The following is a 10,327-nucleotide window of genomic DNA, read 5'->3' as shown; positions in this document are numbered from 1 at the left end:
CATGGCAGTACAGAAAATCACTATATGATTTGGATTATGAACTCTGCTTGTTCCTGTGAAAGTGACAAAAACAAGTCAATAGCTGTTTAGGAGATGCTGAAATTCTGGAAAGATCCTTCCCTGTGCAGTTGTTCGGAGGGTGTGTCTTCCAGTTTGGAATTTGCTCCATCTGAAACTGTCATTCTCAGCCCTGTGGGCGATACCTTGCTTCTAGCCAGTACACATGTCCTTACAAGTGAAGAATCTGAACAAGCTGCCCACTGGAAATGCAGATTCAGCCTCGGGGATGGTGTTGTCCCAGCTTCTACAGCGTATGCTGCACAGGGAAGATGTACCACGCTTGCAAGAGGTGATCCACACCGCAGGAAACCATGGGCTGCTGGGTGGCGGAGACAGTCTCCAATGAGAGGAGGGTCAATCAACTAAAAAGCTGTAAAGAAACAGGAGTGGTTTTAGGACTGTAAGTCGGATGGTATGCTCATCCAGCTCTGTGCAGAGAGCACAGGTTCTAACAGGTGCAGGAATGGAAGCAATTTCAGACATGAAATTTTATGCAAAAGGTATTGCAGAAATGGAAACCGCACCTGAGCAGTAAATGTCCAGCTATTACTGGAGGCATATGGACAGGGAGCTGAATGCTCCTCTCCCAGAACGCCTGGTATCTGCACAGATCCTCTTTGGCCTTGTGCACTCCTGTAGTAGTCAGCTCAGTAATGCTGCAAGAGATGGCACCGAATTTTCAAGCCTTCATTTACAGCAATAAATTTCAGACACTGCTGTGAAAAGTTAAGGAATATCATAGAATCATAGAACCACAGAATGGTTTGGGTTGGAAGAGACCATGAAGACCCTCCAGTTCCCACCCCCTGCCACAGGCAGGGACACCTCCCACCAGCCCAGGCTGCTGCCAGCCCCGTCCAGCCTGGCCTTGAGCGCTGCCAGGGATGGGGCATCCACAGCTGCTCTGGGCAGCCTCTGCCAGCTCCTCACCGTCCTCATGGTGAAGAACTTCTTACTCATATCTGATGTAAATCTACCCTCCTTTAATTTAAAACCATTCCCCCCCTGCCCTATTGCTACAGGCCCTTGTAAAGGTCCCTCTCCAGCTTTCTTGTTGGCCCCTTTAGGTACTGGAAGGCCGATGTAAAGTCTCCCTGGAGCTGCCTCTTCTCCGGTTGACCAACCCAAACTCTCTCAGCCTGTTTTCATAGGAATATCTAGTGAAATACCCTGAAATTGAAGACTCATAGATCCACAACCATTTTTACATTTCGATGTGAATGTTCAAGCCTGGCATCGCTCTTTTGACATAGACCACCACAGATCTGCAGTTAAATTACCATGCTTTTCCAAGAGAGACTGTCCTTTGTCTCTGCTGTCCTCAGACAGCTGCCTTTGTTACCTGAAATTTCATCAAAGATGACATTCCTCTGGAGTCAGATCCTTCTGCTTCATCTTCTCCCCACCATCAAGCAAGCCCCTGCCAGGTGGAGGATATGCTTTTTCCCAGCATAACGGACTTCATACAGCAATGACACACGCATGCTGCAATATGGAAACATCTCTTTCAGTGCCTGCACTCCAAGGGCACCGATTCACCTTAATGACCCTGATTTGCCTCATGGGGAACCTCCTCACCCCCTGATTCCCACTCATGGGCCTATGCCCCTATTTAAGCTCAGCCTGGAGGAGTTACTCTGGGTCGTGCTGGAAGAGTATTGATTTTGGTCTCAGCGGCAGATGTATCTGTGCCCTACTGATCCTGATCTGCAGAATGGATTGCTTTCTTGTCACTCTAGACTGGACAGGCAATCACTGGGTGATCTGGTTGTGATTTGTGGATGGATTTCTTAGCTTTACTTTGGTCCTGCTTCACTGCTGTGACCTTGTGTGGTACTTGGACTCTTGATTCCTTGTGGCTACAAGCTCTGGTTTTGCTCGGCTTGCCTTGTTAAGGTACCAGAGGAGACTTTTAGCAAGCAAGATGACCAAGGGGTGTGCTGAGCAGCTAAACTTCTGCCAGGGAAGCAGTGGGGTAGGGGACCTGCCACCGCTAGCTGGGCTTGGGTGGCAGGGTTCTGTAGCCCAGCCTGGTGAGCTTCCACTGGCCCCTGCTGGCTTCTGCAGCAAAGCGTGCACCAGAGACCCGACGTGAGTCATGGCTATGCTGCTCTGCTCCATCTCCCTGGGTGCCTGGCACTGTATCTTAAGACATATTTCAAAGATCTTAATTTAAACTGGTTTTGTTTGCTTTTCTTATTTTCCTACAAAAAGCAAACACAACGGCAGAAGTAATTAAAAAGGCCTGAGCCTTAAATATCCACGTCCTCATGCCTTGTGTTTTTTGTATCCAGGAACTTAGATCTACGGCCCAGTTGTGCATGTCACTGCAACACTTATATTTTACAAGCTTCCAGGGCCTCTGTGGAATCAAAATAATTTTAATGGTACGCTGTTAAAGCATTTTCAGGAGTGCAGTAATTTTTTTAATTAATGCAGTAGTTGTTTGAATGCTGTTTAGAACTAAAATTTCATAACTTTAAGTTTGCCTTACAAAATGTGTATTTTTATACTTAATTTACCAGCTGAAAGAAAACTGAAATGGCTCTTGGATTTTGTCAGAAGTTCTTGTGAATGTAAAATTTATGTCTGCCAGCTCTCACTTAGCTTGTCTATCCTCATCTTGTTTGATTTTCTTTAGCTGTGTTTTCCACTAAGTCTCCTTCCAGAAAAACAAGTTATTGCAAGCCTTCTCTGGTACATAAACTAAGTAAATGCTGTTGCATTCAAAAGTTCCACGTAAAGATGGTATATTAATAAAAGTTATTTTGGATGCCAACCACCTCGCTTACATTGGGCTTGTCTCTCAGTACTTCACCTCTCTGTGGCTGTTGGAACGACAAATGCTTCTGATGACATGTTTGTTAGCCTTTTTCCTGGTCTCTAAAGAACTGAAAGAACCACAATTCTAACCACCAATAATTGTATCGAACTGGTGTCAGCAACACCGTAACACGGGGAAACACCTCCGAACTGAGCAGTGCCTGCCCTGTAAGGCTGATAATGAGGGTGCAGTGAAGTGCAAGTACCACAAGGCGGTATAGCCCCAAGGTCACAGCTCGTGGGCTGACAATTCATTTTGACAAAACCCTTGTATTTAACTTGGTGAAGCTGAGATGAATTTGCTCTTCCACTGTTAGAGCTGTCAGTGTTTGTGTATCAGAGTTACCACTTTTGAGAATGTTCTATTGACTCTGGAGTGCAGAAAAAAGAACTGTTATGTTTATGTCGGGAAGATGTTTAAGGGCCCATGTAATTAAACAGTGTTAAGGGGGTTATTAGACTGAAAGGTGGCTTCCAAGGGTTGAAGAATGATCAAACAGAGGAAACATGACATGAATACTGAGTCTAGCATGCTATGTGCAGGGATAAAACATATCAGATGCCAAACTTCTCGTTTACACCTGCCTTTGGTATCAGATTTGAAAATGGCCTGGTTTTAAAGGTAAGTCTTCTGAAAGTCTGGAAAACCACAGACCAATAAATTGATGCCTTTACCAGGCAAATCAGTAGGAAAAAAGTACAAAGGATAGAGTCAGCAAACACAGGGCTACACCTAGAATATCAGGGAAAGGTTGACACAGCTTTTGCTGGTGAAAGCCATGGCTCAGGACCTGCTAGGATGCCTGCTAGGATCCCAAGTGGCAGGGACACGCTGGCTCCGTGGAGGAAATCAACAATGTCCACCACCAAAGAGTCCTTTAAGAAAGGAGAGGAGAAATTACTCATGCAGAAGAATAAAAAGTTAGAAACAGAAGGCAGGACATTTCTCTTGTTGGAGAGAGGTGGCCTGGGTCCCACAGAGCTGCTTTGGGACCTCTGCTCTGACATGAAGGGCATCAGGAAGGTGTGAACTTCCATCTCAAAGAGCTGTTACGTACAGAGAGGAAAGAGTTCTCCTTGTCCTCTGAAACACTCCACCCGCAGCCTAAGTATGGCACAGCATGTATCAATCAAGTCTCCCATCAGCGACCTTTTGATCATATCTAATAATACTAATATGTGATTACAGCAAGGGATAACTGTGGGGAACAACTTCAGGCACAAGGCAGTGGTCACTTCCAGGTACCAGCAAAACGCTCTCGTGTATAAGCAGTCGCTCAGGTGGAACGAACTGGATACGCATGAGCAGCGCAGGGCTAGGGATACAGATTTTGGATTCGGTGTTGCCTTGTCTCTGACTATCCCTAAGAGCAAGCTCCGAGGGCCGTGGCAAGAGGCTGCTGTGTCGGGCTTGGCCACCAGGTGGAGCTGTGGATCTGCCTGGGCGCACCGAGCAGCCAGCGGGGGCTGCGGCCGCTGCCCCGTCGGATCTGGGAATCCTTACCCGAGAGAACAGCCGGTGTGGGATGAACCTCCGAGTGGCTCCTCGATGTTTCATGCATAGGTACTGCTGCCTTACCACGTATATAAACCCCTCCTGGCTAAAAGATACACGGGGAAAAACCCGACTCCCTAATTAGACTGCCTTAAGAAGCACTGCAATTACATTTTATTGTGCTACATTTACTGTGGTGACCTGGGGCAGAAAAGAGGGAGGGAAGGGATGGACTGGGATACACCTGTGTCTCATGCACACTCCACAGCTCGCCAGTAGCCAGCTGACTCACCTGCATTACCACACCGAGGGTTTCCCTGCCAAAGGGGTCCCTGCGCTGGGTCCCAGGCTGCGGGGGCAGATCTGCAGCAGAAAACAGGTCCATCCCATCCTCAGGGGCATCAGCAGACCTTCCTGGACAAGAACAAAGCACAGAAAGAGGTCATGAGATGTCTGGTTTTGGTTATAAGCCCTACAATGGTTTGATGACAGAAAAGATAACTGGTCCTGGACAAAGAAGCTGAAACAATACTACAGCTACCTGCTTGCTTGAAGTTGTTAGTGAAGCACTTCCAAAAAGAAATACCAACATCCCTAGCAAAGCTACATTATTATTAAAGGAAAAAACCTGGACCAAAAATGCTAAATCCTGGACAAAACAAGAAATGGATACACCCACCCCAGCCCATTCTGTCGTAAGTGCAAGAGGCTACTTCTGCCATTGTTGTAAATAGGAATATTTCCTTTCTTTCAGCTTTCAGATTAATGAGGCTCTGGATTGCAAAGAGACAAAACATTGTATCCCATTGAACACTGCAATCAGGTATATAGGGCTGAGCTCTTATCTGCTGGATCTGACAGCACCTAAAATGATTGAGACAGGAGGCGTGCCAGCACTGGATCACCTGCAGGAAGTATAGATATTTTATTTTATTTTTTTATCCTGTTGCTCTTCTTGCTAAATGGACAGCAAATAAATCTTTATGTGAAAGACAGGGAGTGATACTGGGACTAGTGCGACAAGAGGATTCTGTTGAGAGGACTTCTCCTAGAATTAGACCCTCACCATCTGTTAGATGCTGTTTTCACTGTGGCCATTGAATGGCACATCTCATTCATAAATGTCTCACCAGTTATGATGCTTATGGATAATCTGACTATTGTCAAGACCAGGCCAACGTGCCTGAAGCCAACACAGCAAAACACTACGAGCACAAACTCCAAAACAGACTTGACAATACAATGGAGCACTTGTGTTTGAAAGAGAAGGCTCAGTCACCCAGGCAGCACCCTGCTGTTTCCTGGGTGGTTTGTGTATACATTCAGCAACTCGTTGCTGCAGGTTACTTTCAATGTAGTATCATAAATTATTCTGTTTCGTATAAAATAAAATATGAGTGCTTCTTTGTTACCAAGTTCTGAAAATCACACAGGCATCAGTTTATTCTCTTCCTGTTTGAAGCAATTCTCAAGAACACAATTTAAGTCCATGTTTGGACACTTAATCTCATTGTGTGTGATGTTGGTGATGGGAATACATCTTCATTCTTTTTTTTCTGCTACAACAGTATAAGCAATTTCCCTAGAAAAAAAATTGTGCAATGCCTGTTAATAGTAGCAAGCTGTCTCTATGTAACACCTCTCACTTGGGAATATGAATAAATCTGGTAGGAATCATCATCACTAGTGAGAAAAGTATTAATATTAAAAACATAAGGAATGGTGAAATCCACAGACAAGGCTTTTTTGAAACAATGACGTGGGTTTGGATACCTACTTTCAGATTCAAATATATCTGGCTTACAAAAAGAAGCAAAGATGCACTCTGAAAATCACGCTTTCAAGCTTTCTGCAAATCCAAAGGCATTTGCAGCCAACAACTGGACCATGAAACACACCACCAGGAAATTTTGCCACTGCTGTCAAGGGACACAAGATCAAGCCCAGAGCAAGCACCTGTGATTTAAAATCCCTTTGGTGTCTGGCACTGAGCAGGCAGCCTCTCACAGCATTGCACTAAAGGACTGTTTACACTGAGCGGCATGCATTGGAGGCAATTAAAAAAAACCCAGGGGATATGTCTCTGAAGCTCAGTTGTCACTTGAAGATGAAAGGCAAAGAGATTCATAAAGGGCTTTACTGCCATAACTGGAAGGAAAGCTTCTGTATTTTTCCTTTGTTGTTCAGGAATGATTTAGCCTGAGTTTTATTTCTGTACAGGAGTTCTGGGTAAGAAATCAGACATTCAGAAAAGCCACAGAAGGTCTTTTAAGCTGAAACTCCATTTTTTGCAGGCTGTAGCTGAAGGAAGAAAGGCTGTTGAGTCTTACTAAGCTTTGCCACTTCAGTACTTCCAGCCAAGTTATTTAATGACCTCGTTGAACTCCTCTAGCAATGACAAGCAGGTGAAAACACAGCATTTTCAGCACTGGGGACATCACTCCAACAGAGGCTGCCTGCGGTCAGAGCACACCCATCGCCCCCAGCAGCCCTGATGGGCCTCACCTAGAGCCTCCCCAGAAACACCCTCGCCCACGGGCCCAGAAGCTCATTTAAGGTCAGGCTTTGGCATTTTTAGTCTTTTTGAACTCTGGTGGAGGAGTGTTTGTCTCCGATTCAGTCTCAGCTTTGCCTGGCCATGGACTGTGTTGATCCAGACCGTGGACCTGTCACTTGACTTTCTGATCTGATCTTGGACATGCCTAACTGCCATGAACTGGCCTGGCAATGTGGGCTCGTGGTTGACCCTGGCTGTGATCTCTGGGGCTGCCCGGCCCACCTGGCTCAGTCCCATAGGAGGGCGCCCAGGCAGCGAGGTCCCTGCGCTGCCGGGGGTTATGGTGCTTGGCTCCCCGTCTCTTGGGGAGCAGCTGGTCCTTGCTGGGCCCTGACACCCACCTGCTCTCAACTTGCTATGAACTTGAGCACTGACTCCTTGTAGTGTTTTCTGGTTGCTATCTCAAGATCCAAAACATTATGTTGATATTAGTTAGAAATAAATCTAGATCTATTTAAATGTAGGTACTCAAGTAACAGCAGGGGAGATGTTTTGCTTTGCAATCTCTGTTTAAATAAAGATGATTTCAAATGGATTCTGTGAATTTATTTCTGGAGTAAGTAATATACTCAGTTGGTAACTTCCTGTAACATCCCCTTCTTGCTGGTGTCTGCTCATAATGCTTCACCTCAGGCTTTTTGAAGTAAAATATTCCCATGGATCGAATGCTTAAATGATTAATTAAATTAATTTATTTAAATATTTAAAGAATTATTTAAAATAATTAATTAAATTATCAAATGCTTATTATGTTCACCTGTTTCACATCTTCTGAAACAGAGCTATTAAACCTCTGAATTCCAAAGAGTGGTGAACTATGCACATGAGAAAATAATTTGATGTTGTAAAAATGGCAGAGGTGGTGGGACCTAGGTCTTTGACACCTAGACACTTGGGGCTTGTACTATATCACATACCAGAAGAAAATCTTGGTTGTGTTCTTCACTTAAGCAGTCTTGTTAAGGCATGTGAGATGGGGTGGGGGGAAATAGCAGATTACGCAAGTTGGAAGTGTGATAGGGAAACTGGTGACTCCAGTGAGGTGAATAAGCCCCTTGCAATCCCCAGCAATGTATTAGGTCAAGCCATTCCAAACAGAAATAAATCATGCAAATCCTACATTAGAAGTGTGACCTGTATCACCTCCTGGCAGGAAATCTGGCTTTCTGCTAGTGCCTATACCTGGCATTACTATGAAAAGAAAAACAGCTTGCATTGAGAATGGGTGTGTCACCTGTAGCTGAATTTCCTGGCTCTAAGGTGTGGAGCAAAGCCCTAATCCAACTCAAATTCTTTGTTCTGTGTCAGTTTATTTGTTTGAAACGCGATGAGGGTGAAATATACTGTTTGAATCTTCCCAGGGGATTAAAAGGTATATTTATTTCAGAAAGGAAGAAAGCAAGCCTCTTCTTTTTTTCTGCGGCGTTACAAATTCTGTTTCCATTTCAAAAGGTTAAAGTGCTTAAAATGTTAATGATAAGCTCATACCTGTAATTTGCATCTTTTTGAGCAAAACAGACAGAATGAAGGTGATATTTCTTTCAAAGGTCTTCTAGATCCATACTTCAAAGTATACATGGTAACTCACAGATCTACTTTTGCAACAAGAAAACCCTGTTTCCCTTGCATTGTCTGGGGTCTGCTCTTGTGCCTTTTGCCTTAGAACTGTTCCAATACTTTATTCAATCACATAACCCAATGGCAATCCTTTCCTCCTGTTTTCTAATGTGTATATAATCTTTCATAAAATAAAAGTGTTAACTGCTCAGTTCTCAAGGCCGTAAACTAACTGCCCTCCATGCTGTCTACTTCAGCATGTTTCTTTTTCTGAATCTCTAGAACAGAGTCACAGTAACTCAAACACATCTCCTGGGAAACAGGCAGTTTCAATCTATGTGGCTATGTAATTCTAGAGAGAAGTCGAGCACAAAGAAATAAAAAATCTTCTGAGATAATTAATTTGCTCCGGGATGACCATTGAGGATTACAGCCTCACCTTTGAGATTCTTAAGGAAGATACTGAAATTGCCTTTATTGTTCTCACAGATAACCAGCAACTTTGACAGCAGTTACAGACCTGAAAATCAGGCTGCTTATTTAAGTATCCACACTCAGATCCAGGGGTACAACCTTGAATATCAAAGGCCATGCTGTTACCCTGCAGAATGTTAACATCACATCACATACCAGACAACGCTAGCTAGAAAACATGCACATCTATGTTTTCTTCTCACAAAGTGGTTTCATTATCCTTGGGGTGAGCCTCACGACAAAATTTCTGTGTTCAAATACCCACACGGGAACAGGAGCTTCAGATCCAGATTCCGATCTCAGCTTTGTGATCTGGGCCTTCTCTTTGCTGCTTTCGACAAAAGCGAGTAGCTGCTGGTTGTGCAAGAGTGCTGCAGGGTGAGGAAAGGCTCCTCTGATTTCAAAGAGCTGCAGCTCAGTGATGGGGTGGTGGGCAGAGCACCTCAGGTCCGTCACCCCTGCTACTCCTTGTGCACAAGCTTGGCTTCAGACGAGTAGCCTGTTATTCTAGATACTCTTCAAAAATAGGAAAACGGGGTGCTTGCTGGTGCTGGAGTCTTTCGACCTGCCATAAGCCCTGCACCAATGGCTCTAAGACTCCATCTGGTAAGACTGCAAGTGCTGCTGGAAACTCTGTATAGGCACTCTCTGCCACTCCTGACGTTTGCAAGTGTGTGCTGTCTGCTGGGTTTATGCTGAGAGAGAGATCAAATGCATCCACTTGCTGATCCTCTTACAGGAACAGATGAATATTCTGAACCCACTAATGAGCTACGCCAGGAACTTTGGCTGAATGGTGGTGAAATGCTGCCTGCTCGGAGCTGAAGCATTCTCACTTAACAGAAATGTTAAAATGCTGAGCCGCCCTGCTACCACACAAGAGGGACCACCACTGCTCGCACGAAATGACAGCATCCTCCTTGCGTGCCACTAGTGCAGAAGTGACTTACACAGGGCTCCCAGGATGACACTGCAACGCAATGAGATTGCAACACGATGTGGGTATGATTTTTCGCCTTGCTGGAACTCGTTACCAAGTTCCTGCCTCCAAGTAAAAGAATGAGATGAAAATAGCCTTTGGATGTCCCCACAATGAATGATTAATTTTTAAATGAACGATGGCCGGTACATGCGCTTGAGGATGAGGCCCTGAAAAGCAGCAAAGATGCAATGTATGGCCATTGCCTTTTGCAGATTGACAGCAAGGGGAGACATACTCACAGTTAGAAAGACACAAGGAATGTCAGTGAGTGACTCACCTTAGGCAGCAACTGCTCTTCTGCCTGCAGCCTGCTTGTTTTCCGTTTATACCATAGCAGACACGTGCAACACAGTGCCCTAGCTGTAATGCTATAGTTGTG

The sequence above is a fragment of the Falco biarmicus genome, chromosome 1 (assembly GCF_023638135.1).
Source record: "Falco biarmicus isolate bFalBia1 chromosome 1, bFalBia1.pri, whole genome shotgun sequence".
Taxonomy (NCBI): domain Eukaryota; kingdom Metazoa; phylum Chordata; class Aves; order Falconiformes; family Falconidae; genus Falco; species Falco biarmicus.
The sequence above is the reverse complement of the archived record's forward strand: the minus strand, read 5'-3'. Positions refer to the sequence as shown.